We start from the raw sequence: 27,741 nt of genomic DNA, 5'->3' as shown, positions 1-27,741 counted from the left end.
TAATTTTGTAAAGCACTTAAACCATAATCCAATTAAGAGGAATTTACCAAGTTTAGGGCACTTTACTGACTCAAAGAACCAATTTGCAAAGACTCACAATATAATAACACTCTGAGATGGGAAACCTGTAGTTACTGAACTCCTAATACTGTAATCCCAGCCAGTAAAAAAGCAATCAAGAGGGTCAAGAGTTCAAGGCCAGTCTCATCAATATACTGAGACTCTGTCTCAAAGCCCTTTCCCCCCCAAAAAATAATTCAATGAATATGTTTTATAATTCACAAAATGCCACACAAATACCAGTCGTTACAAAGTAGTTTTCCTACCAGCTTATAAACTACACAAGACAGTGTATCATTTGACAGAGAAAGTAAAGCAACAACACACTGCTCAACCTGACTTCCTCCTGCAGAAGTGACTGTTCCTTTATTATGAGGGTTGTTTGCTACATCAAACTGAGATTACATCTTAAACATGTTTGTATCCCAGTGTTTAACCCAGCAACCTTTTTTGGGGTGCTGGGGGAAATACTGAGGTTTGAACTCGGAGCCTTGCCCAATTGCTTTGTAAGCACTCTACCACTTGACAGTGCTCCCAGACCTTTTACTTTTGTTATTGTGAGAATAGGGTTTTGACTTTTGCCCAAAGCTAGCCCATAATCCTATTTATGCTTCCCACATAGCTGTGACACCAGGCACACATCAGCACCTCCCCTCCAAGCTGGGCTCCAAAACCTTAATTCATGAACCTCTCATTTCCTGCCACCAGTGTAGCTAGCATAACAAGTATAAGCTACCGCACCAGGCTTATTATGACACTCTTAAAATTATGCTGGTTACTAACAATGATAGCAGACACAAGTTTTTCGTTGGTCGTAGGTCTTGAACTCTGGGTCTGGACCCTGTCCCTCAGCCCTTCAGCTCAAGGCGAGTGCTCTGCCACTTGAGCCACAACGCCACTTCCGGTTTTCGTGGCTTATTGGAGATAAGAGTCTCATGAACTTTCCTGCCCGGGCTGACTTTGAACCATGCTCCTCAGATCTCAGCCAAGGTGACCTGAATTTAACCACCACTATAATGTGCTTAATGATCTTAAGCAAGCCTCAGTCCTTTGGGATATCCAAAAATGAGTTGTCCCTTATGAATGATCTCAGATCTTTACAGTGGTACGAATATGAGACTTTGATTCATTTTAAGTCCTAGGAGAGGTACTTCTCAAAGCAGTTATATATTTCAAATTAGGCATCAAATACGGGGACATTATTGTCAACAGCCTCCCACCCCATAGTTTACTTAATTCTTCCTGATGAAGTGCCAATATTAAACTGTAGGTGAGCAGCAGAGAATTTTAATGAGTCCAGAGACTAATGAATCTTTTCCTTCCTCTGTCAATTAGAATTTCAAAGCTAGGATTCTCACGGACTAGTTTATTGGGAACGACTAGTTTATTGGGAACGTAGAGAATCCTTTTGTTCATCAGATGCTTTCTGAGTCACCTGCCCTATCAAGAATATCAGCTTACTCAGGTATCATGACTGATGGGATAGAGCCTGACCTACAAGGCTTCTTTTTACCCAACATTTCTTGAGCCTGAAATTGAGGATAGAGGAGTCCAGAGTGACAGGTGGGATTTACTTCCATCTTCTAGAGATATTGGTGTGTGAGCTAACAGCAATTTATCAACCTGTCATTCACCTAAGGGAAGTTTCAGGTATTGTGTGGCATTTTTTTACCTAAAGTATTTTGAATTCTTTATTCTGTGTCAATCACTTATCTGTCCCTATGACAAAATATCTAAGCCAACTATGAATGGAGAGATTTATCTGAGGTCATGAGTTCAGGTTTCATTCCATGATGAACTGTCTCCATTTCTATAGGCCTCTGATGAGGAGAACATCATAGCAGAAGAAGCATATACAGATGCTGCTGTTCACCTCATGGCAGCCAGGAAGCAGAAATTAACAGGAAGGGGCCAAAGAATAAATCTTTCACTATCTGACCCCCAGCAACCCCTTCTTCCAAGAGGAGGAAGTTTTTGCCACAGGACTAAGATCTTCCTATTGATATGCCTCCTACTAGCTGAGATTACAGGTATGAACCACCATACCAGGTTCACAAAATTGATGGCAATCTGGCTAATTTTTACCTGGTTGGCCTCAAACCACAAACCTCAAGTCTACCTCTTGAAGAGCTAGGATTATTGAATTGCACCATTAGCCCAGCCCTTATATTCAGCCTTTTCCCCCCCCATTAACAACTAAAATCCAGTGTTGACTGTTGTCTTCCTGCTAATTTTCACATTAATGAGTTAAACAAAACCTGACACATGTCCACAACAAAACACTTCATTAAGTTGGTTGTTTTAGAGTTAGTTTTGGGTCTGGTGATAAACTGGGAATTTTAGTTTCACCTGCCTTTCCAGTCTTTCCCTGAATATTTTAATTTTTACTTCCCTCCTAATCATTTATACTATCTTTAATCTTTTTCACATGGTATCCTTGGTAAAGGGTCCTCCTCTTCTCAGTTCATATGAATTGACTTATAGAAAATACACTTCTATGGGGAAAAAATGCAGACAACTGATCCCTAGAGTCAAGAAAAGAAAGAGATAATTCTGGAGATATGTACCTGCACAGTGCAGGGATTCCTGGCTCTTCCTTTGTCTCACTGTAGCAGCTTTGTTTCCTATAAAAGTCCTGTGCACCTCCTGATCCCTGAGATAATGAGATTTGAGACAAAAGCCTCCTATTTCCTTCAGGGAAGGTCATGGGAAAAAATAAACAACAATATATGTTCATTGTACAAATTAGAATTATGTGGCCACACACATCCATAGGCCTGCCTACCACATAGGAACCAGATACTGGGAGACAAAAGAAGCTCAACATTCAGGCACAGGATATAAGTGCCACAATAGTCACTTTAAAAAATGACTTTGTGATATAAAAGCCAAGTTGTAATAGGAAGGGCCCTAGGCTGAGAGGTAAGGTACCTGTCACTTAATTCACATTGTACCCTGGACACATTACTACTCTTTGCTGGGCCTCAATTTCACAATTATAAAATGGGAAGGTTGGACCAGGGTCAGTGTTGCTTTCACACCTTGTCCCCAGTAACTATGCAGGCAACTGTCTCAGGGGCTTCTTTTTTTTTTTTTTGTCGGTCGTGGGGCTTGAACTCTGGGCCTGGGCGCTGTCCCTCAGCTCTTCAGCTCAAGGCGAGTGCTCTACCATTTGAGCTACAGCGCCACTTCCAGTTTTCTGGTGGTTTATTAGAGATAGGAGTCTCACAGTCTCTTCTGCCCGGGCTGGCTTTGAACCGCGATCCTCAGATCTCAGCCTCCTGAATAGCTAGGATTACAGGCATGAGCCACCAGCGCCTGGCTTCTCAGGGGCTTCTTTGGCAAAGGTAGTAGGAAGACTGATTACTGGCTGCTCCTATAAAAGCAGTTCTGTTGGGTGTTACATGTTTAAATAAAGGATTTCTCTGTAAACGTCGTAAGTGCCCGTTAGTGGTCCTTAATTCTGATATAATGAAATTTCATTATTGTATGACAAATGATGCTGGGGAAAATGTAAAGAAAAAGATCTCTTACTCTATGACTAAGTGTGTTATCAGAAAGTCTTATTAAGAAATCTCTAGTAATTGAATATGAATGAGAAGGGGCACAAGAGAACAGAGGGCTCAGAAAGAGGCAAAAAAGAGCCTTTCCCCTTTGATAACTGAAAGTTGAATAGACCCAAGAAAAAGGGACAGAATCTTCTCAGTGAGGACTTAAACTCATTGCTATTATACAGACTAACGATTTAGACTGCAGTCCATTTCTGCCATATAAAGGTAGGTTCCTTCCATTGCCTCACAGGATGATCTCTAAAGATGAAACTAAAAACTGAGTACAAATTTGAATTAGTATCTTAACAGTCTCTTATTCTTAAATCTTTTTTTTTTTTGGGGGGGGGGTCAGTTGTAGGGCTTGAACTCTGAGCCTGAGGACTGTCCCTCAGCCCTTCAGCTCAAGGCTAGTATTCTACCACTTGAGCCACATCACCACTTCTGGTTTTCTGAGTGGCTTATTGGAGATAAGAGTCTCATGGACTTTCCTGCCCAGACTGGCTTTGAACGGCGATCCTTAGATCTTAGCCTCCTGAGTAGCTAGGATTACAGGCATGAGCCACCAGTGCCCAGCTGAATCTTTTTTATGTGTAAGTCTCTTCTCTCACTTGGTCCCTAGAAGAGCTTCATCAAGTTTGAGATATACAGATCCTTTTTTTTTTTTTCCCCTTTCCAGCACTCAAAGGTAGTAACACAAATAGGGACATGTTGCTTGACATATTATCATCATCCAACTTTGAAAATAAAGAAGTACACCTTTTACCAGCAACTAATTCTTCTTTGTCAAAAATAAATTCTGGGTGTTTAATCCCACTAAGTTCTGGAGCAAGTCTGAGGAAGAGTGGAGCAGAAATTTGGGAAAATATACTGAAGCCATGGAAAGTACTCCCATTATACTCAAACCACCAAAGGTCCCTTCTTAGGGACTTCTGAACACTCTAACTTCCTAAAAGGGAAGAGGCCAGAGAAACAGTACAGTAGTCAGGAAAGAGCTCAGTCTATGTGGTCAGCAAGACCTGAGGTTAAGCCCTAAGACTAGATATCTGACCTCTGAATTAATTTACTTCACTTAAGCTTTATCTTCAGGAAATACTAGCTTAATGAGCTAGAAAAATTAGGATAATCTATTTAAGGTACCCACAACACATAGTAAGAATACACTGTTACTCAAAAGAAAATGGGTAAATTAGCAAGAAAAAAGAGTGCGATTCATATGACAAGTAAACCCCAGCCAGCAGATCAGAGCTGAGTGGATCAGAATGGAAAAAGGCTGATTTAGAGAATCCATTGTGTTCACTGAAGAGCATCTGGATCTTGTACCGAACTAAAGAAAACAGGCGTATTTATGGAGCACTTGTTTCTAAAACAAGTATAGGCTATGTTACTGACATATACCACAGGGGATTTGAGAAGGCTCTTGTGGAGACTTTAAAGCTGACATGCTTTCAGTTCCAATCTCTACTATTATATAAATACCTGTTCAATCAACCTTGAATCTAGAGGGAAAAACCCGTGGAATGAGACACAAGAGCAGGGTTCTAGTCAAGCTCAATCTGAGTAGATGATTTCATTTCTCAATCTTCAATTTTTTTATTTCCTGTTCAAAATAAGGCACAGAAGTACAAGGGATAGAAATCAGCAATTACAAATTAACTTTCTATCTTGCTTTCTCATCTCAGAGCTGAGTAAACTAAGATACAAGAACAAACTCCTTTCCCAAGGCTGAGTTAATAGAGTAAGTTTCAGAGTCTGATACCAAGCTTTCCTTGGTAACTAAAGACAAGGTTTCAGAATTTATTCCAATCACTGATAATTGAATACAATGTAAGCCAGGTATTTTTTCAAAACCTATTAGCATTTTAACATCATAAAGGAGGATTACACTAATTTTACAAATAAGGAAACTACAGCTCAGAGATTACATAATAAATGCCAAAGCAAAGGCTAGATCTTGATCATCTACTTCCTTTATCCAACATATGGTGGGGTATTTTGGGGGTATTTTTTGTTTGTTTGTTTTTTTTGTCGGTCGTGGGGCCTGAACTCTGGGCCTGGGTGCTGTCCCTCCATTCTTCAGCTCAAGGCTAGCAGTCTACCACTTGAGCCCCATCGACATTTCTGGCTTTTTCTACTTATGTGGTGCTAAGGAATCAAACCCAGGGCCTCATGCATGCAAGGCAAGCACCACTGAGCCACCTTCCCAGCCCGATATGGTGGTGTTTTTTTAAAATCTCTAATTAACAAAAAAAAAACCTGGAATGAATATGTGGTTCAAGTAGTAGAGCACCAGCCTTGAGCAAAAAAGCTGAGCAAGCTTAAATGAGAGGGAGATTGCAACTAATTAATATTCCAAAATACCAGTGATACCTTCAAGTGTCTTTTGTCTCATGTCCTATGCAGTTAATAAGGTACTCTTAACAGATTATGCTAACTGAATTTATGACAGGGGATGGTGGTGAAGGTAATACAAGATGCATAATCTCAAAAGGAGCCATTTTTGCTTTGAGCTGAGATCTTTATTAGGATAGGTTTTCCCACCTTCTGCATCTTTCCCATCATTCCTTTCATTCACCTCTTACTCACTTTAGAATTTTAGCAGTTGCTAATGGATCTTGTTTTTCTAAACTGTTTCTGATATCCCAATTTGGATTCTGACTGATCCCTCTTCCTCACTCCTTCCCTCCTCTTCTCTCTCTCTACCACAGTCAATATCCCTAGGACTACCCACCAATTAATCTCTAGTTATCTGACCTAACCTGCTGGACCTTTCAAATAACTAAATCCCTAAAAGGTCAGTAATCTTGATTTTCTAAGAAAAACTGTGACTCCAACCAAAGGAAAGCCCACAAAGTCAGGAAGAACAATGCCATTTAGACTGACCTGGGTTCTAACATCAGCTTTTCAGATTCCTAGGCATGAAACTTTTACAAATTATCTCACTTTATTTTCTTTTTTGGCCATACTGGAATTTGAACTTAGAGCCTCAAACTCATTCAACTTGAGTATCATTCATAAAATGTAGTTTTGTCCAGCATGGTATGGGCACAAAAAGAGACATGTAGATCAATGAAAAAGAAAAACCCACACAGCTACAATCATCTGTTTTTCAACAATGGTGTCAAATCACACTGGAAAAGCCAGGCACTAGTGGCTGATACCTGTAATTCTAGTTATTCAGGAGGCTAAAACTGAGGATCATGGTTCAAAGCCAGCCTGGGCAGTAAAGTCTATGACTCTTATCTCCAACTTACCACAGAAAGCTAGAAGTGGAGCTATAGCTAAAGTGGTAGAATGCTAGCCTTGAACACAAAAGCTCAGGGATAGGACCCAGACCTTGAGTTCAAGCCCCAGGACCAGCACAAACAAAACAAACAAAAAATCAAAATAGAACCCACATGAACCAACTATACAATTCCTGGCATATCTAAAGGGATGTAAGTGACCACCATATAATAGCTATACTTATCCATCCATGTTAGAAGCACCATTCATAATAGCCAAGCTATGTATGGAATCAGCCTAAAAATCTATCAACTGATGAACAGATAAAGAAAATGTGGAATATATACACAATGGAGTATTATTCATCCATAAAAAATGAAATGTCAGGGGCTGGGAAGGTGGCTCAGTGGTAGAGTGCTTGCCTTGCATGCCTAAGGCCCTGGGTTCGATTCCTCAGCACCACATAAGCAAAAAGAAAAAAGCCGGAAGTGGCGCTGTGGCTCAAGTGGTAGAGTGCTAACCTTGAGCTGAAGAGCTGAGGGATAGCACCCAGGCCCAGAGTACAGGCCCCACGACCGGAACTAAAAAAAAAAAAAAAAAAAAAAGAAATGTCAATCTGAATTCAAGTCCCAGGACTGATACCAAAAAAAAAAAAAAAAAAAAAAAAAAAAGGAATTGCTTGCTGATCAGACTCAGACAGACAAAATTGTTTCCTCTCATATGCAGAATCTTGACCTTAAAAAAAGAATCAAGCCAGGCACTGGTGGCTCACCCCTATTGTGAGCTACTGAGGATTATGATCTGAGGATTATGGTTCCAGGCCAGCCCAGGCAGGTAGTCTGCAAGACTCCAATTAATCACAGGAAAAGCCAGAGGTGGTGCTGTGGCTCAGGTGGTAGAGCACTAGCCTTGGGCAAAAGAAGCCTAGGGACCATGTCCAAGCCCAGAGTCTGAGCCCCAGGACCAGCCAAAAAAAAAAAAAAGGCTGAATCTAGACTTTAAAAAGACATGAATGTAATTGAGGGAGCATTTTTGGAGAGAGGGGAAGGAAGAAGGGAAAGGGAAAAAGGAGAGGGTAATGGGGAATGAACATGATCAAAGTATTTTATATACATCTATGAAAATGGAATAAAACTGATTAAAATTTGTTAAGAAGGGGTGAATAATTTTGATCAACGAATAATGTATGTATGGAAAGCACAATGAAATTATGATATAATTTGCTAATTTAAAAGTAGTTTTTGCCTAGTTTTAATAAATCTAACCATGAACTTTTTGTTGTTTTTTTGGAAGTACTGGGCTTTTGAAGCCAGGGCCTAGAACTTGCTGGGCAGGAACTCTACTAAGTCACCCTTCAGCCCATTTATATGCTGATTATTTTGAGATAGGGCCTCTCTCCTTGCTAGGTGAGCATCTGGAACATTTCACTTCCCACTACAGCTGAATGAGAAGAGCTCATCTACTTTCATTTTCTTTCAGATTTTCTATCTGGATGGCTTGAAATCATAATTTTCCCATTCTTAGCTCACTACTATAATCAACTGTTGGTTGAGAAGAAAGTCTGGTGAACTTGATTGTTCAGGCTGACCTCAAACAGAAATCTTCCTGACCTTAGCCTTCCAAGTAGCTAAGATTATAGGCATGAGCCTTCAACACCCAGTGGCAGAACTGGGGTTTCAACTCAGGGTCTCACACTTGCTTAGCTTGCATTCTACTACTTGCGCAATGCCTCTAGCCCTGTTTTTTGCTGATTATTTTGAAGAGAGAATCTAGCAGACTTTTCTGCTTGGGCTGGACTCGTTCTCCAAATCTGAATCTCCTAAAGTAGCTAGGGTTATTGGAGTGAGTCATGAGGCTGGCTCACGTGTTTATTCAATCCTCCCCATCGTTAGTGATCAAACTCTGTTGTACTGAGAAAACAATAGGAGTTTCTGAAGCTGATGTAGGAGATTTGGTGGGTCATTGGTAGAGACTAAAAACAGGAAAGTGTCTGAGGGCTGTGAGGTCATATTAAAGGAGCTTATAGGATGTATGTAAGTATAGGTGCCAGGACTCAAGACACCTCCCAGGAAAAAGCAACTCACTGGCAGAAGCAAGGAAGTAAGCCGGCTTTGCATTACTTATGGTATATGATTACAAACATCCTCATGGCAATTTCAAGAAAGTAATCTGAACCCTCCTCCAAGATGAGAAAGTATCTACATCAAAATCTCATCTCTTAGACCCAGAATAAGACAGTAATCACCACTAAGCAGTACTAAGGACAAAATAAGATCTCATACCAGTGACTTTGTATCTTAAACCAAGTTCGCCTAGAATCTGCCAGGTATGATCACTCACCAGTACCAAGGCTGAGCTTTGCCGGTTATTTCCTCCTATGGGCTACAGGGTTAGCAGCAGCTGCCTCTGGGAACAGAGCTTACCTATAACAGAGAGAGCGGTCCATTAGGGGCCCTACTCAGAACAGATACAAATTTGGGACAGCAAGGGCATATTTTATTGTTGTTTTGTCAGGCATGGGGCTTGAACAAAGGGCAGGGACTAGGTACTGTCCCTGAGCTCTCTTACTCAAGGCTAGCGCTCTACCACTTTGAGCCACAACACCACTTCTGGTTTTCTGGTAGTTAACTAGAGATACAAAGTCTCACAACAGACTTTCCTAACCTGGCTGGCTTTGAACCTAGATCTTCAGATCTCAGCCTCCTGAGTATGGGCACACATTTTGGTTCCTAGTGAAAGACAAGTCCACTTTTAAATGTATCATTTCAGATTGTGCTAAGTGCTATGAAGAAAAATTAAAGCAAAGTAACAGAAAAAATGACAAAAGAGTGAATCTATTTCAGGTAAAATGATCAGGGAAAGCCTTTCCAAGGGATGACATCAGACAGAAACCAAGACATGCAAACCAAGACACACTTTTTTCACATTGACAAAAAAAAAAAACTGTACTGACTACAACAAATAAAGTGTTTTTCTTTCTGCTGAAGTCTCCAGATAAATGCAAATTGAAGTCAGGTAAAAAGGTGGAGACAGAAGCAAGGTTCCTTTACAACTGTCTAGATGCTAGGTTTCTAAGATTTACAGTTTAACTATATTTAGCTCTGATCTATCCATAATATACACATATAATATTCAATTATGGAGAGCACTGGCCTGAGTTAAAAAACCTAAAGCTCTAATTCATTGTATGATTCTGAATAAATTATTTTACCTTCCTGTTCCTTAATTTTATGTAAAGCAAGGATGATCATAACCTGCTCTCCTGACAGATCAAAAAACAACAACAAATACCGAATGAGTTAACTACTTAAATCTTTGATTTTGACATGAAGCAGTGAAGAAATAAAAAGATGGTCTAGGTAGGCTATTCCACTTTTTCAGTTAGGGATCTGCTGTGAGTGAAAGAACTGGGATGTTTGATGGCCGAGATTATCACTATACCTCCATCAAGATAGGCATAGGGCTATGTAGCATCTTGCCTGTAATTCCAATAGAATGATCAAGAGTTTGAGACTAGCCTGGAAAACACAATAGGCCCAGCCCAGGAATATATGTCTGTTATCCCTAGTGATGCCTGTCATCCCCAGCAACACAAAGTATAAGAGGATCATATGCCAGGTTGCCCCAAGCACAAAGCTATCTCGTATTTTCAGAAAACAAGGCTACTTTTCATTAAGAATATGTACATCATGGGCTGGGAAGGTGGCTCAGTGGTAGAGCGCTTGCCTTGCATGCTCGAGGCCCTGGGTTCGATTCCTCAGCACCACATAAGCAAAAAGAAAAAAGCCGGAAGTGGCACTGTGGCTCAAGTGGTAGAGCGCTAGCCTTGAGCTGAAGAGCTGAGGGACAGCGCCCAGGCCCAGAGTTCAGGCCCCACGACCGGACCAAAAAAAAAAAAAAAAAAAGAATATGTACATCAGATATGCTGAATGGTTTGTAATACCCACGGTTCACATCTATAATGTGGGCTGTGTGTGTGTGGGGGGGGGGGGGAACCTTACTTCAAAAATAAAAAAGACATAAAAGAGGAGAGAGTTCTCAGTTAGAAAACATCTCAGGCAGGAAAGTCTGAGATTCTTTTTTTTTTTTTTTTGGGGGGGGGGTCCGGTCATGGGGCCTGAACTCTGGGCCTGGGTGCTGTCCCTCAGCTCTAGAGCTCAAGACTAGCACTCTACCACTTGAGCCACAGAGCCACTTCCGGCTTTTTTCTTTTTTGCTTTATGTAGTGCTGAGGAATCGAACCCAGGGCCTCATGCATGCAAGGCAAACGCTCTACCACTGAGCCACCTTCCCAGCCCTCTGAGATTCTTATCTCCAATTAACCACTGAAAAGCCAGAAATAGAGTTGTGGCTCAATTGGTTGAGCTCCAGCCTTAAAAGAAAAAGCTAATGTCCAGGTCCTAAATTCAAGCTGAGTGCGAATAGCTCACACCTGTAATCCTAGCTAGTCAGGAGGCTGAGATCTGAGAATCATGGTTCAAAGCCAGCCCAGGCAGGAAAGTCTATGAGACTCTTATCTCCCATTAACCACCAGAAAACCTGGAAGTGGCACTGTGGCTCAAGTTGTAGAGTGCCAAAGAGCTGAGAGACAGCACCCAGGCCGAGTTCAAGCCCCACAACTGACCAAAAAAAAGGTTCCTACTGGCAAAAACAAATCAGACAGCATGAAAGTCCAGGATAAATGTTCAATGATAGGAATTTTTATTACACCCATATTCCACAAAAAAAGAAACAACAATCAGAAACAACAAAAAATTCCAAGAGAAAGAAATATAATTTACTATCACGTATTATACATGATTCCCTGCATACAAAGCCTTATTCTTGTAAAGAAATTGAAGAAAGGACAGGCTGGACTCAATCTCAACAGGCAAGGACTGTTTACTGAGACACAGTGAGGGGCAGCAACCTTCCCATGGGAATGGAGATTGTGCAAAGGGAAAGGCAAGGTTTGGCTTATATTAGGCCAAACAAGGAAGCAGGTGCCTTATTGGGAACAGGATACAGTTTTTCTTGTAACAGGGTAGCAGAGACTTTTGATTCTGCCTGGAACTGAACATTTCACCCAGGGGCAGATACATTGGGTATACTTGGGGTTATAAGGTGAGGGTGAGTCCTTCACACTGTCTTTGAATAGGTCATAAAAAAAAAAATGTTTCGGAGAGAGTGGTTGGAAATGGGGTCAGTAGGTTCTCTCTTAAACTGCTTCCTGCGGATGAGGGACAGCGTTTAGATGTTGGTCTCAGTAACAGTTTATATTGGCCAGGTCTCCTTTTTCGAGGGGTTGATACCCTGTGGACATGAGGAATGTGGTCACTTGTTGGGAGGTCAATGTTCAAATGCATTCCTAGATGAATTCAGAAAGATTTTTTTTTTTTTGGTCAGTTGTGGGGCTTGAACTCTGGGCCTGGGCGCTGTTCCTGAGCTCTTCAGCTCAAGGCAAGTGCTCTACCACTTGAGCCACAGTGCCACTTCTCGTTTTCTGATGGTTAATTAGAAATAAGAGTCTCACGGACTTTCTTGCCTGGGCTGGCTTTGAACCATGATCCTTAGATCTCAGCCTCCAGAGTAGCTAGGGTTATAGGCACGAGTCACCAGCACCCCTTGGTAAGGCCACCAAATGTGATAGGCCAAGGCATCAGCCAGATGTTGTCCAGAAGACCAATGAGGAATGTTCTTCAAGTTAAGAGTTTCAGAGTCATCTGCAGGACCTGAAAAGGTAATGTGGGGTTGGTTGGGTACTGTTTCATCTTCTGGAATTAGAGGGAGTTTAATAACTTGGAGTTGTGTGGGTCCCAGAAGTACGGAAGTGTAATGAGGGATGGCCTTTTTGAGGCAGGAAAGGTGGATTCATGGTATAATGTCGTACAGTTTGGCAGCAGAGGGAGTAAGAATAACTTTATGAGGGCCCCTCTATTTGGGACTTAAAGGGCAAGAAGGGATGTTAGAAATAGTGGACTGGCAACAACAAATCTTCAAAGAAACAACTGCCCAATAAGTAAATGGGCTAAAGACTTAAAAAGAAACTTCTCTGAAGAGGAAAGAAGGATGGCCAATAGACACATGAAAAAATGCTCAACCTCTTTAGCCATAAAAGAAATGCAAATCAAAACAACATTGAGATACCACCTCACCCCAGTTAGAATGGCTATAATCAAGAATTCCAATAACAACAGATGCTGGAGGGGATGTGGACAGAAGGGAACCTTACTGCATTGTTGGTGGGAGTGTAAACTTGTTCAACCACTTTGGAAAGGAGTATGGAGGTTCCTCAAAAGACTCCACACAGAGCTCCCCTATGACCCAGCAATCCCACTTTTGGGCATTTACCCAAATGATCACAAACAAGACTACACTAAAGCTACCAGCACAACTATATTTACTGCAGCATTATTTACCATAGCTAAGATATGGAAGCAACCCAGATGCCCCTCAGTAGATGAATGGATCAAGAAAATGTGGTATATGTACACAATGGAATTCTATGCCTCCATCAGAAAGAATGACATTGCCCCATTTGTTAGGAAATGGAAAGACTTGGAAAAATTATATTAAGTGAAGTAAGCCAGGCCCAAAGAAACATAGGTCCCATGGTTTCCCTTATTTCCAATAACTATATGTCTGAGTCAAGCAAAAAAGGTCAGATAAGTTGTTAGGGAAATGAACCCCAAGATAAGTATTCAAATGTTTTTTTTCTTTCATGCGATGGTTTCTAACATATTTATAAGATGATTTCTTTGTTGCTTTGTATGTCCCTCCCCCGCGGTATAATCCCTGCTTTCACTGTATTTGATGTTGGTATAATTTGTGGAGGGGAAGGGAAAAAACAAATTGCTTAAATAGGGATACAGGTGGACCCATTGCAACAATGAGTTGTACAAGTCGTTATGTCGAAAAACGAACTTTACAACTTTGGTGGCGGGGCGGGGGGGTGGGGGGGGAGAACCAAGTGGGAGGGCGAGGGGGATGGGAAGGGGAAACAAAGGAGGAGGCAACAATGCTTGATAAGAAATGTACTCATTATCTTGCCCATGTAATTGTAACCCCTCTGATGGTATTTTCACAATAAAAGAAAGAAAGAAAGAAATAGTGGGGTGGGAGACATACACAAGATCCCCTATTTGAGGGGAGCATTTGGGAAAGGTAGAGAGTTTGGAGTCGAAAGAAGAAGAGATTATTGGACAGGGAAAGGGGGAGTGTTGAAAGATTGGAGGAGAAAATGGGGAGGGGAGGGTCAAAAGTGGCCTGCCATACATAAGGCTCAAAGGGGCTTATTTGAGAGGATTTATGGGGAAGGGCACAAGTCCAGAGGAATGCTAGGGGTAGGAGCTTAAACCAGTCTTGCTTGAGTTCCAGGGTTAATTTGATTAGGATTTTCTTAAGAGTTCTGTTAGGAGCCAGGCGCAGGTGGATCAGGCCTATAATCCTAGCTACTAAGGAGGATCATGGTTCCAAGCCAGCACGGGCAGGAAAAGTCCATGAGACTCATCTCCAATAAACCCCTCAGAAAACTGGAAGTGGCACTGTGGCTCAAGTAGTAGAGTGCTAGCCTTGAGTTTAAGAGCTGAGGGACAGTGCCCAGGCCTGAGTTCAAGCCCCACGACTGACAAAACAAAGCAAAACAAAAACCCTAAACCAAAAACCAAAAAACCCCAGCCAGGGCAGTCAAATGGGAGAGATTCTTATCTCCAATTAACCAGCAGAAAGCTGGAACTGGAGGCAGGGCCCAGAGTTCAAGCCCCCACCACTAACCAAAAAAAAAAAAAAAAAGGAGTTCTGTTAGCCCTTTACACCTTTCCTGAGGTCTAAGGATGGTAGGAAATATGAAACTTCCAAGGGATTTGTAGAGACTATTTGTTGGTTGATAGCAGAGACTTCAGGTCCATTATCAGACTGTGAAGAAGAGGGTAGGCCAAAGTGGGGAGGCAGCAGTTCAAGTAAGGATTAGTCAAGCTATGGTGAAAGCCCTTTTGTTGGTAGTAGAAAATGCCACAACCTACCTTGAGAAAATGTATAAATACAAGGAGTCATTTGTGTCGCCTGAGGGGGTTAAGTGGGTAAAGTCAAGCTGCCAGTCCATGGCAGTGAGGAACCTCTCATCTGGTGTGTGGGAACTAGGGTGGATGGAGGTTTGGATTAGGATTTGGTTTTTGGCATACGTCACAAGAAGCAGTTCGTTGTTTTTTTTTTAAGGTATTGTCTGTTATGTGGAGTCAGAGAGTGAGTGGTTTGTAGGACGGAGAGGGCTTTCTCAGAGAAGTGGGAAAGATAGTGCAAATAATGTAAGGCTTCATCTGTCGGGACGGGGTGGGAGGGGTGGCAAGGGGGGGGATGTTTTGTGAGATGTTGAGTTTTTTGAAGTAGTTCAGTTGAAGCTTCTGTTTGTTGAGGATCTGTTGCAACCGTTCGGGCTAGGGAGTCCCCATAATTATTGAAAAGGGAGATATAATCCTTTCCTTTTTTCCTCTATGGCAGTGGATAGATAATGGCTGCTTGTTCTTAGAGCAGTGCTGAATCCAAGAGATCTTAAAGGTGACATTAATTGTGGCAGACCCTTTTGGGTTAGGAATCCTCTCTCTCTCCAGATTAGGATGTTAGAGTTAATGATTGTTGTATGCATTCTTTGAGTTGGTATAAATATCGACCTGTTGGTTGGTGGCGTGGTGGAAGGTGCACATTAGGAAACCAACTCCACCTGTTGTGAGGTGGTATGTGGATTTTATTTCTATATAAGTTGGTTTAATCTTTCTGTGTTACCCTGAATGATAGCATATCCTACCATATAAGGAATGTTTTTAAGAGAACTACCATCAATGAACCAATCAGGGGCCCCAGGAATGGGTTGGTCCAAGGTAAGGGAAAAGGGATTTAGGGAGAGGTCTAAGGTATCAGACTCCTGGGTTGAGTTAGGTAAGCGGATGGCAGAGTTTGGGGGACTAAGGGGAACTGTTCAAAGGATAGGGCAGGATCAAAGAGTTTTGCATGGAAAGTTTGGACTCAGGAGGGAGGCAGGGAAAGGAAGGTCGTCCTATGGCTTATGAGATCCTTGAGGGAGTGGGAAGTGAAGATGCGGAAAGGGCTGTGAAGGGAGATTTTGTGGGCTTCTAGGTCCCTAAGTGCCATTTGCCACCAGGATCTGGAGATGGGGTCATCCCCATTCTATCATATCTAGTTGTTTTGATAGGTAAACTAGAGAGTGAAAGGTGTCTACTCCTTTTTGGCAGAGAATTGTCAGGGGCTGTCCCTTGTTTATATGTAGAAAAAGGAAGAAGGGTTTGATGTCAGGAAGTGATAGACTGGAAACCTTGGATAGGGAGCACCTGAGTTGATGTATAGGGGTGGAGAGAGATTGGGGGGAACAGTAGGAAGTTTGTTGAGGGACCCCTTGGTGGTCTTGTATAGAGGGTGTGCTGTAAGAGAGAAATTGGGGCCCCAGATGCAGAAAAAGTTAAAGAGTACTAGAAGGACTAAGAGGTCTTGCTTGGATTTGGGGAGAGGAGAGTTCTTAAACTATATGTGAAGGTATGGGTCATTCCTGTGTGGGATGGTCAGTCTCACATATTTGGGCATATTTGGGCTTTGTCTTTGGAGGCTCTATACTTGCAGGCAACGAGAAAGCTGAGGAAAGTGGAATGTTTATGGTTTGGATCAGCTGAGGGACACATCTACTCTTTAGTTTGTAGGGGTCTTAGGTGTTTTGGCAGTTGAAGGATAGAAACAAGTTTAATCTGATCACAACAAATGTTATTAGCTATAATAGGGAAGAGTTATAAGGTGTTTTCAAATGATCATGAGCCTGTCCCCAATAGCTCAAACCTTTTTGGGTCCCTTAAGCCCCCTGCTTACCTATCCCCAACTTCTCAAACTATGTTCTAGATTTTCTAAAACATCCATCTTTTCCACTAAGAAAGCCATAGACTTACAAACTGGACAGGGAAAGAGGAGAAGTTAAGAAAACAGGCAGAATAATGCTTGGCCTGGTGGCTCACACCTGTAATCCTAGCTACTCAGGAGGATGCTATCTGAAGGATCACAGTTACAGATCAACTCAGGCAGAAAGTTCACAAGACCCCATCTCAACCAATTAAAAAAAAGATGGGCACAGTAGTTCACACTTGTAATTCCAGTAGAAAATATACAGAGGTGTGTCAGTCCAGGCCACCCAAGCAAATTTTAAAATACTTAAGAAATTAAGAAAGCAAAAGGGGCTGGAGCCATGGCTCAAATGATATAACACCTACTTAGGAAGTACGAGGCCCTGACCACCAAAAAGGAAGAAAGGAAGGTGGGAGGGAGGGAAGGGAGGGGAGGACGAGAGGGAAAAAAGGGGGATTGATTCTGTTCCACAAACTCAGCTCTCATCAGACTTATGAGGTGCTTCTTTTATTATACTCACTATATTCACCTGAATTTCTAGGCAATTAAATAATATGGCTTAAGGTGATACAGCTAATACAAGTAAGTCTTGTTTTTCTATCAAGTATCCTTTTCTGACCACAGGGACTTTCAACAAATTTGACTTTTAGAAAGTTCTGAGGCAAATAGGACAGATGTTTCCTACTAAATCATGTTGTCCCTTCTTCTGAAAAAGTCTTAACACTTCCAATTCATTTCAGACCTAATCCTAACATGTATCTTCACTTAAAAGTCATATATAACTACTTCTAACTCAGAGCTCAGCAAAAGCTCTATATACAGAGCTTTATTATAAGTACTGTAAGCTTTGTTGGTTATAGTAATCTCTCTACTACACAACTCTGCCACTGTACTGTAAAAGTAATCATAGATGAACAAATTCCTTGGCTTATGGCTGCCTGCCAGTAAAACTACAAAAAGATAGTGGGCTATAGGCAGCTCCTGGCCATGGTTTGCTGACACCTGTTCAAATACATCTACTGTCTCGTAACTACTTCTGTCTGATACCTCATCATATACACTTGCTATCACAATCCAGTACCTTCTCAATGGATCTCCCTTGCCTACAGAATAGTTTAACTCTACACATCCCCTACCATATCCTTTTGGAACACTGTAATCCAATCACAACAGATGGCACCTGGAAACTTTGGCCAAGCTGTTTCCTAACCTCTACAATGCCCTTTTTCCATTCTTCTGCAATACTCCCTGTGCCAAATGCCCAATGCCAAAACCTGTAACAAGTCTCCTGCAGAAGTTAATCAAAAGATTAACTTAGTTTTCCTGACCAGCCTTCTTCCAGAGTAAAACTGCCAAGCACATTCACCACATGTTCATGTTATAGTAAACTGCCACATGTCAACCTATACCAATTTACTAGAAACTCTTGAAATATGGAACCTTAACTGATACATCTATATATTATTTTCAGTACTTAGTACAAAATAAGCACTCAAGTTTTCTATCTATTGAATAGTTTCTTCTGCCGTATATAATTTAATGTATACATATAAGTATTCTTTATCTACAAACACCTACTACATGTGTTAAGCTTCAACTGTATCCCTTTGCAGTACTTCAAGTCTGCTGACTTAACAGACTTCTTTGGTCCTAACAGAATCATAAGATGATTGACAGATAACATCAATGGATCCTTCAGTTGGCTCCAGTAGTACGCACCACCCCTATCCTCGCATTTACCTTGAGTCTAGTCAGGTAATTAGTTAAATAAGAGCCAAGACATCTCTCAAGGCAGTCCTAGGCTGTGTTGAGTTAAAAGAACTGAATATATGAGAAGGAAAGAGAATTTTTACTTTTACATCTTTTTTTTTTAATAACTGACCTTAAACTGCATTTTAATACTAACCATAAACTAATCCTAGATCCCAAGGTAGCCCTAGACCAACAGTCTTCTAATTTCCTTGGTTCTCCAAGGCAGGAATTTTACTAAAGGAAAGACTGCAGTATTATTTCATCAGAAGAGAAACTCCAGAGATGTGGTAAGAATCATAAGGCTCATCACTTATGAGTAACAAGGGGATCTCTACAGAGATTTAAGTAACTGAGCAAGCCAACAGCATACATATATATTTATCCTGTTTTGGTGAGTCTATGGGACCAAAGACTAAACTAATGCAGCAAACAAGACAAACACACAAAAAATTTTTTTTCATAAGCCCAGAACAGAACATTTCATCTGGATTAAGTAAGCTTTTGTCACTGGCATCAGGTACTTAGCATATCTGCCATTCCAGGATTATGGCTGTCAAGCTTTAATTGGGGTAATTAGAGTTAAAAATGTAATTTCATTTCAGGAGTATTTTGAACAGATTTCCATTAATTTCTTTTTTTAAAAGAACACAGAGAGGAGGGACAGATATGGAGCAAACAAGATTTTGCCATCAGAGAAGCCAACCCATTTTGCTCAGGCCAGAACTTTCAAACCATTGCCAACAACTCACAGCACCTCTGCAGGCTTGGCCAAGGGAACAGCTGCTCTTCAGCTTTCCTCCCTTCTTCCCCACAGAATTCGAGAATTCTAGAAATAAGTCTCAGCTGGCATCTGCTAATAAATCCACCTCCTCCTTCCCATCTGCTGCTCCCATATGGCTGCCATCCGATGGCTATTACTATAGTCCAAACTCTGGCAAAGGGCAAGGGCTTCACCTGATTTGCTAAACGTTAGGAACTGCTCTAATGCCCCATTTCTTACCCTAAGTTCCTGGACATATATTGTGTTTGTGCTAGTTCTCAGGATCTGAGGTATCCTTCACTGCCTTAATTGTTCCTTTAATCACAAATCAGAGTCCCTTGTACATTCTTTGATTAAGATGCACACAGAATATACTGTATTTGTATCCTTGACTGTTAGAGTGTGATGTAATTTTAGAATCCTTAGCAGGGGCTGGGAAGGTGGCTCAGTGGTAGAGTGCTTGCCCTGCATACATGAGGTCCTGGGTTTGATTCCTCAACACCACATAAGCAGAAAAAAGCCAGAAGTGGCACCGTGGCTCAAGTGGTAGAGCGCCCAAGGCCCAGAGTTCAGGCCCATGACCAAAAAAAAAAAAAAAAAAAAAAAAAAGAATCCTTAGCAATAGCACAAGTCCTGACAAATAGGAGACACTCATCAAATATTAGGCAAATTACCAACTTTGGGGAAACTAGGTCCAACCATGCCAGTTGCTGAATGTGTTAAACCTTCAAGTTCTCCAACACCTAGAAATATCCAGTCTCTTCCCCCTTCTTGTGCAGGGCCAATTCAGTAGCCTGATTCTGCACTCCATACAAAAGAAATCCTTTCCACTGATTCCAAATGATGATTGATATCTCCTATTAGAGGCTGCTTATTCCTTAGGGTGTTTTGAACGGAGATAAGCAAAAGCAAGTAGAACATCTACCTCTCCCTCACCTCACCACTAGTTTTAAAGAATTTCCTCCAGTCTTTGAAGGGTAGGGGCCTGACCCCAATTTAGTCTGTAGGAGGGGAAGAGAGACCTCTGGTACAAAATGCACAAGCTGGAATTAGTGCTGCAAATGTGGTCTATTACCATAAAGAATATGTTACCTGACTTCCGTGTAGCCACAGCACTTCACTCTGATTTCTCTCAGCTTTGGATTCCTTTTCCTACCAACCAGTAGGTTAGGAGAAATAAACATATAAAGGGGCTTAACCTGCTATTTAACACTTACTAGCTATTAAATAAGTGACTTTTCCATCTGAAGAGGGGGCCTATACTATGTACTAGTATTGTGTATGAGTTTATAAATAAGGAAAACTTATCAAAAGGGGTAACATGTTAAATCATTTCCTCATTTGTGGGATCCCCAACTGTTGCTGGTCCCAGAAAAGGTATATCAAAAAAAATTGTGGGGGCTGGGAAGGTAGCTCAGTGGTAGAGCGCACTCACCTTGCATGCCTGAAGCCCTGGGTTCGATTCCTCAGCACCACATAAGCAAAAGAAAAAAAAAGCCAGAAGTGGCGCTGTGGCTCAAGTGGTAGAGCGCTAGCCTTGAGCTGAAGAGCTGAGGGACAGCGCCCAGGCCCAGAGTTCAGGCCCCATGATCGGACCCAAAAAAAAAAAATTGTGTTGATAAATATAACCAGATTCATTTCATGGTAATTAGGCTCTTTCCAGCAAAGAGCACTATTCCTGCCTTCCTCCCATGTTCCACAACACTGGCTCTAGGCCCATATTGATCCATTTCTAATTAGGAGCCCTATCAGTACTACTGACAGAAGATCAGAGTCTAGGTTGTCTCTGCTGGTGTCTAGCCAAATACTCTGAAATGCCCAGCTCAAGGTAAAATTTTGTGAGGTTAAGAGATCCCAGATTATCCTAGTGAGATAGAAAAGAACCCAACCCAAACTCCTCATAAAACAGCCTGCAATTTTTTAAATGAAAAGTCTTTTATAAGCATAGACTTTGTAAATACTAGTTTTAAAAAAAAGTCCAGAAAAGGTAACTGTCCAAAGAAGTACCAGGAGATAATGTAGTTCTGGTTTGTTTCTCAAGATGTTTCCCAACCTAGACACACTGCATGAGGGCTCAGGGAACTTGTTAAAAATACCAGTTTCTAGCTACATCCCCAGGATTTTAATGCAGTAGCCAGTGGCACTAGATCTTTTGCTAACTATATGATTATCTTCCGATAGAACTGAACTCTAAAGCCGAGCACTGGTGGCTTACACCTGGTAAGCCCTACTACTCAGGAGGCTGAATTCTGAGGATTGTGGTTCAAAAAGCCAGTCCAGGCAGCAAAGTCTGTGAGATTCTTTTTTTTTTTTTTTTTTTGGGGGGGGGGTCCGGTCGTGGAGCCTGAACTCTGGGCCTGGACGCTGTCCCTCAGCTCTTCAGCTCAAGGCTAGTGATCTACCACTTGAGCCACAGTGCCACTTCCGGCTTTTTTTTCTTTTTGCTTATGTGGTGCTGAGGAATCGAACCCAAGGCCTCAGGCATGCAAGGCAAGCGCTCTACCACTGAGCCACCCTCCCAGCCCCAAGTCTGTGAGATTCTTATCTCCATCAGACTACCAAAAAAGTCAGAGTGGAGCTGTGGCTCAAGTGGTAGCCCCAGGACCAACATGAAAAAAAAAAGAAAAAAGAAAGGAACTCCTAACTCACTAGGTCTAGTTTGGACCTAAGTTCAAATTTACCTTAGATTATAACACCATTGCAAAGCAACCCACTGTTGTCCAATCTAGCCCTCCCCCACCTCACTATTTTCTAGTGGCTCAGTGTCAAAGATCTGTCATAAATGGTCTAGATTTCCCAACAGTTAGCTAATTTTGCTGCCAGCAGACACTTCAAAACTAGTACGAACCTAAGATGTCAATTATAAAGAAAGACAAACTTAAGGAGGGTAGTAGTAGCACCTGGTCACAAGTAGGAAGTAGGAAATGATGTTGCATTGAGTATATGGATCTGCAGCATGAGTAGAAATGTCAGTGCATATGTAGGCATGTGCAGAGGGGAAGACTTATCTGGATATGTGATACAGACTTGTCACAGTGTGATAAGAAAGGCTTGCAGATACCTTCATGGCACATACAATTATCAAGCTAAAAGAGAGTAGGACATGAGTTTAAGAAGGTAAATATGTACATATACGAGAGGGGGAAATGGGTGACTTGAAAGCAGAAGGAAAACTGGGTGGCAGGAAGAAACATGCATCAAAGTGCCTCAAAGTGAACACAAACCTATATACAAATGAGTAGGTGTAGGAATGTGTGTGTATCTCCTACGTACCTGTACATATGAAAAAGATCCATGAGCATTTCTGTTTCATTCAACCTTGACTTCACCTGAAAGACTGTAATACTCCAGGGCAGCCTATCTCTAGAAAATTTCTCATTAAAAGTGACATTCTGACAACACCCCCAGCATTGTGGGAGGTTTAAAATGTCAATGCCAATAAAACACAAGGGGGCTGGGAAGGTGGCTCAGTGGTAGAGCGCTTGTCTTGCATGCCTGAGGCCCTGGGTTCAATTCCTCATCACCACATAAGCAAAAAGAAAAAAGCCGGAAGTGGCGCTGTGGCTCAAGTGGTAGAGCGCTAGCCTTGAGCTGAATTGCTGAGGGACAGCACCCAGGCCCAGAGTTTAGGACCCACGACAGACAAAAACAACAACAAACAAACAACAACAAAAAAAAACAACCCACAAGGGAAGCTGGGCATAGGTGGCTCAGGCCTATAATCCTAGGCTGAGATCTTAGGATCATGGTTCAAAGATAACCCAGGGAAGGAAAGTCTGTGAGTTTCTTATCTCCAATAAACCACCAAAAAACCAGAAGTGGCACTGTGGCTCAAGTAATAGAGCACTCACCTTGAGCTAAAGAGCTCCAGGACAGTGCCAGGCCTGGAGTTCAAGCCCTACAACAAAAAACAAACAAACAAAAAAAAAACAACAGTGCTGGGAAGGTGGCTCAGTGGTAGAGTGCTTGCCTTGCATGCATAAGGCCCTGTGTTCGATTCCTTAGCACCACATAAACAAAAAAGGCCAGAAGTGGCACTGTGGCTCAAGTGGTAGAGCGCCAGCCTTTAGCTGAAGAACTCTGCGCAGGCCCAGAGTTCAAGCCCCACGACAGACAGACAGACAGACAGACAGACAGACAGACAGACAGACAGACAGACAGACAGACAGACAGACAGACACACACACACACACACACACACACACACACACACACACACACACACACACACACACACACACACACACACACAAAGGGAAAGATGAAAAGTAATTAGGCCATAATTATGTCTCAGCTTCACAAGGGGGTGTTAATTTGGAGTCAAATATTGTATGGTTGATTCACATCTCCACCCAGAGGTCTGGATTTCCAGGGATTCTGGGAAGAAAAAGTAGGTCAAGCAGGTAGAGAAAGGTAAATAATGGTTTTAAAACAAAAAAAGAGCTGGAGAACCAGGCATAATCCTAGCTATTTAGGAAACAAATAACAGGAGAACTGTGGTTTGAGGCTAGTCAAGGCAAAAGTTCACAAGACCCATCTCATCCAATAGCTGGGCACAGTTTCATGCAACTATAATTCCAGCTACTCCAAAAGCTGAAAACAAGAGGTATCCAGTCTGGTTTAAAAAGTTCACAAAATCTTAACCAGTCATCAAGGAAAACTATTGTATGTCTGTAATCCTAGCTACTCAGCAAGCTAAGATCTGAGAACTCTGGTTTGAAGGCAGTCTGATTTAAAAAAAAAAAAAAAAGCGCTAAAATGAAAGTAGAGCACTGTTTAGTGGAAAAGACCAAGTGAGAGACTATAAGGCCCTGAATTTAAAGCCAGTTATCAGAATTAAAAAAAAAAAGTTTCGGGCTGGGATGTAGCTCAGTGGCAAAGCGCTTGCCTAGCAAGTGCAATGTCCTGGGTTAGATCCCCAGTACCAAAAAAGAAAAGACAAAAAAAAAAATACAGTTAAAAAAAAAACACAAACTAACAAACAAAAAAAAAAGTTTCATGACTATTTAGTTGTACTTTACACAAGTCCTGTTCTAAAACAGGAAACAGATTCACTATCAGGTTCTGCTATAGCAGTGGCATTGCAAGAATTTCCCAGGGTGGAAAAGGAAACAAACAAAGAAGAAAACAAAGGATGAGGTGGAAAGATACAGAAGGGGCAAAAGGAACAAAAGCAAGGAGGTAAAAGGAAACTGAAGAAACAAGGAAGACACAGGAGAAGGGGGGGGGGAGAGAAAGAAGAGAGAGAGAGTTCTATTTTGGCATTGAGACGTTTCTAAACTGTCCTCTACATCTTTCTAGGTTAAAAAAAAAAGTCAATCAAATGCTAGTGACAAAAATAGCCTTACACAAAGAAGAGGCTGAACACATTACCCACCACCAACAAAACCCTTCTCCAAAATACACTAGAAATGGAGTCAGCCTATCTCTACCAAGCCCTTTGCCTCATACCTTAAGAGTGTAAGACTGGAACACCAAAGGTATGGTTTTGAAGTGGGAGGTCCTCAGGAACCATGGCTGCTGCTTAAAGCTGTGGTACTTTCCTTGGACCTCTTCATGTGTAAAATGAGAAGAATAAACAAGAAAGGCTGAAATTATTGTGAAAAGAAAGTACTAGATTTTTTTTTTTGTTTTTATTGCTAATGGGGCTTGAACCTAAGCACTGTCCCTGAGCTCTTTTGCTCAAGGCTAGAGCTCTATCACTTTGAGCCACAGTGCCACTTCTGGTTTTCTGTTGATTAACTGGAGCTAAGAGTCCGAGAACTTTCCTGCCCAGGCTGGCTTCGAACCATGATCCTCAGCTCTCAGCCTCCTGAATAGCTAGGAGGATTACAGGCATGAACTACTGGTGCCCAGCAAGAGTAAAGTTTAATATTGAAATTTTTCCTAACCTAGTAAGTCTCTTAGCTTCTTTAATAGAGCACTCTCAAAATTGGAATTTTTTTTTTTTTTTTTTTTTGGTCCGGTTGTGGGGCCTGAACTCTGGGCCTGAGCACTGTCCCTCAGCTCTTCAGCTCAAGGCCAGTGCTCTACCACTTGAGCCACAGCACCACTTCCGGCTTTTTTCTTTTTGCTTATGTGGTGCTGAGGAATCGAACCCAGGGCCTCAGGCATGCAAGGCAAGCGCTCTACCACTGAGCCAACTTCCCAGCCCCAAAATTGGAAATTTTTAAATTGTGTTTTCTTTTGCCCCCACCACACTGATTGTATAATAGGCAGCCTGCTCAGAAACTCTAGCTCCTAGGGCCAAGAGGATGCAACAAGAGCCCAAAAGGCCAAAATTGGAACTTTTGTATCTTATTCCCAGCTCAACTCACTGAGGCACCCAGTTAGCTCTACATATACATATTTCCTAGCTTTTGTTCTAATCTTTCCATAAATTGTAATACTGCTATGATAAAGGCCGAGGCAGAATTAAGAATGATTCTTTCAGTTGGGCTCCAGTGGCTTACACCTGTAATCCTAGTTACTGAGGAGGCTGAGATCTGAGGACTATGGTTCAAAGCCAGCCCAGGCAGTAAAGTCCATGAGACTCTTACGTCCAATTAACCACAAAAAGCCAGAAGTGGAGCTGTAGCTCAAGCGATAGAATGCTAGCCTGGAGAACAAAAGCTCAGGGAATGTCTAGGCCCAGAGTTCAAGGCCCAACTAGCAAAAAAGATTCTTTCCCCAATTCTAACCAAAACTGTAAATAAATCTACCTTTCCATTATATATATATAATTATATATAGTGAAGCAAATAATATGTAATATATACACATATGTATATAGATAGATAGGTAATTTCTCTCTATCTGAAGAAGTGAACAGATCCAGAGCCAGACCTTTTTAGCTAATAGGGTAACTCAGGCACTCCTGACACCATCACCTACTTAGCCCTGTGCAAAGTCCAGTTCCTGCCCAGAATAGTATTTTATATCACAGGCTACAAATATATATACTCAGGCCCAAGACTGTGTCTATCTAATTCATAAAATTTGTTTAAAGAAACTGATTTAACTGCCAACATTCAAAGTACAATCTTGCTTTTAAAAAAAAAATCAGACTTCTAGGCACTCTTAAAAATGTAGAGATCTGGGACAAGTGGAGTCGTGTCTCAAGTGGTAAAGTGCAAGCCTTGAGCAAGCAAGAGACAGCACCCAAGCTTTGAGTTCAAACCCCATGACCAATCAAAAAAAAAAGTAAAAATCTGGCACCACTTGACCCTCTGAGGTATAAGCCAAAAGGCCAACTATTATCCTATAATTTGATACTTTCTCATTTAATTTCAAGGATTCATACTAATTTATCGCTTGTTCCATAAAATGATTTAGGGGTGAAGTGTGGCTAAATGGAAGAACACTTGTCTACCATTCACTAGGCCCTGGGTTGTAAGCTTTACCATGCAATTTCATGTATAGCCCAATATGCAACCATATTTCGTAACTTGAGAAATTCCAACACAGTTCATTCATTCATCCAAAAATTACTTGTAGCTAGGTGCCAGTGGCTCACACGTGTAATCCTAGCTACTCAGGAGGGTGAGATTTGAGGATCATGGTTCAAAACCAGCCCAGGCAGGGGGCTGGGAAGTTGGCTCAGTGGTAGAGCGCTTGCCTTGCATGCCAGAGGCCCTGGGTTCGATTCCTCAGCACCACATAAGCGAAAAGAAAAAAGCCGGAAGTGGCGCTGTGGCTCAAGTGGTAGAGCGCTAGCCTTGAGCTGAAGAACTGAGGGACAGCGCCCAGGCCCAGAGTTCAGGACCCATGACCGGACCCAAAAAAAAAAAACAAAAAAAAAAACCAGCCCAGGCAGGAAAGTCTGCGATTTTTTTTTTTGGGGGGGGGGGGCAGTTGTGGGGCCTGAAATCTGGGCCTGGGTGCTGTCCCTCAGCTCTTCAGCTCAAGGCTAGTGCTCTACTTACCACTTGAGCCACAGCACCACTTCCAGCTTTTTCTGCTTATGTGGTGCTGAGGAATCGAACCCAAGGCCTCATGCATGCAAGGCAAGCACTCTACCACTGAGCCACCTTCCCAGCTCCTCTTTTTTTTTTTTTTTTTTTTGGGGGGGGGTCCGGTCGTGGGGCCTGAACTCTGGGCCTGGGCACTGTCCCTCAGCTCTTCAGCTCAAGGTCAGCGCTCTACCACTTGAGCCACAGAACTACTTATGGCTTTTTCTTTTTGTTTATGTAGTGCTGAGGAATCGAACCCAGGGCCTCATGTAGGCAAGACAAGTGCTCTACCACTGAGCCACCTTCCCAGCCCTCTTTTTTTTTTTTAATTGAGATTAGGTGGTTACATAAAATTCCACATATTTCACAGTTTTGTGAAATAGTGATACTTAATTAAAGTCCCAAACATATTTTAACCTTCACAAGATCATTACCACAGTCTATAAAGTTTCTGAATTCTATGAACTTTGACAATACAATTATTTCTTCCACATCAGGTGATATTTACATTTCTTTCCTTTTGTTTAGTATAAGCTGTTTCTTCTTTTCCTCTCATAAGTCTGTGACTCTTATCTCCAATTAGCCACCA

The 27,741-nt window shown here is 41.8% G+C and overlaps 1 protein-coding gene across 4 annotated transcripts in view; it reads right to left on the bottom strand.

Moving 5' to 3' along the window:
• Raly (RALY heterogeneous nuclear ribonucleoprotein) overlaps positions 1 to 27,741 on the bottom strand; it is a 66,049-nt gene that overhangs the window by 26,909 nt on the left and 11,399 nt on the right. For 2 of the 4 annotated variants that reach the window (XM_070007085.1, XM_070007084.1), the window contains exon 2: positions 9,174 to 9,256. The exons of the other annotated variants lie outside the window; for them this stretch is intronic. The gene's annotated coding sequence lies outside the window, so the exon portion shown is untranslated. The remainder of the gene's footprint in view (positions 1 to 9,173; positions 9,257 to 27,741) is intronic. 4 annotated transcript variants of the gene reach the window in all.

Source organism: Dipodomys merriami, unplaced genomic scaffold (assembly GCF_024711535.1).
Source record: "Dipodomys merriami isolate MVZ:Mamm:240054 unplaced genomic scaffold, mDipMer1.0.p SCAF_7, whole genome shotgun sequence".
In the NCBI taxonomy this organism is placed as follows: domain Eukaryota; kingdom Metazoa; phylum Chordata; class Mammalia; order Rodentia; family Heteromyidae; genus Dipodomys; species Dipodomys merriami.
This window is presented reverse-complemented; position numbering and strand designations above follow the sequence as displayed.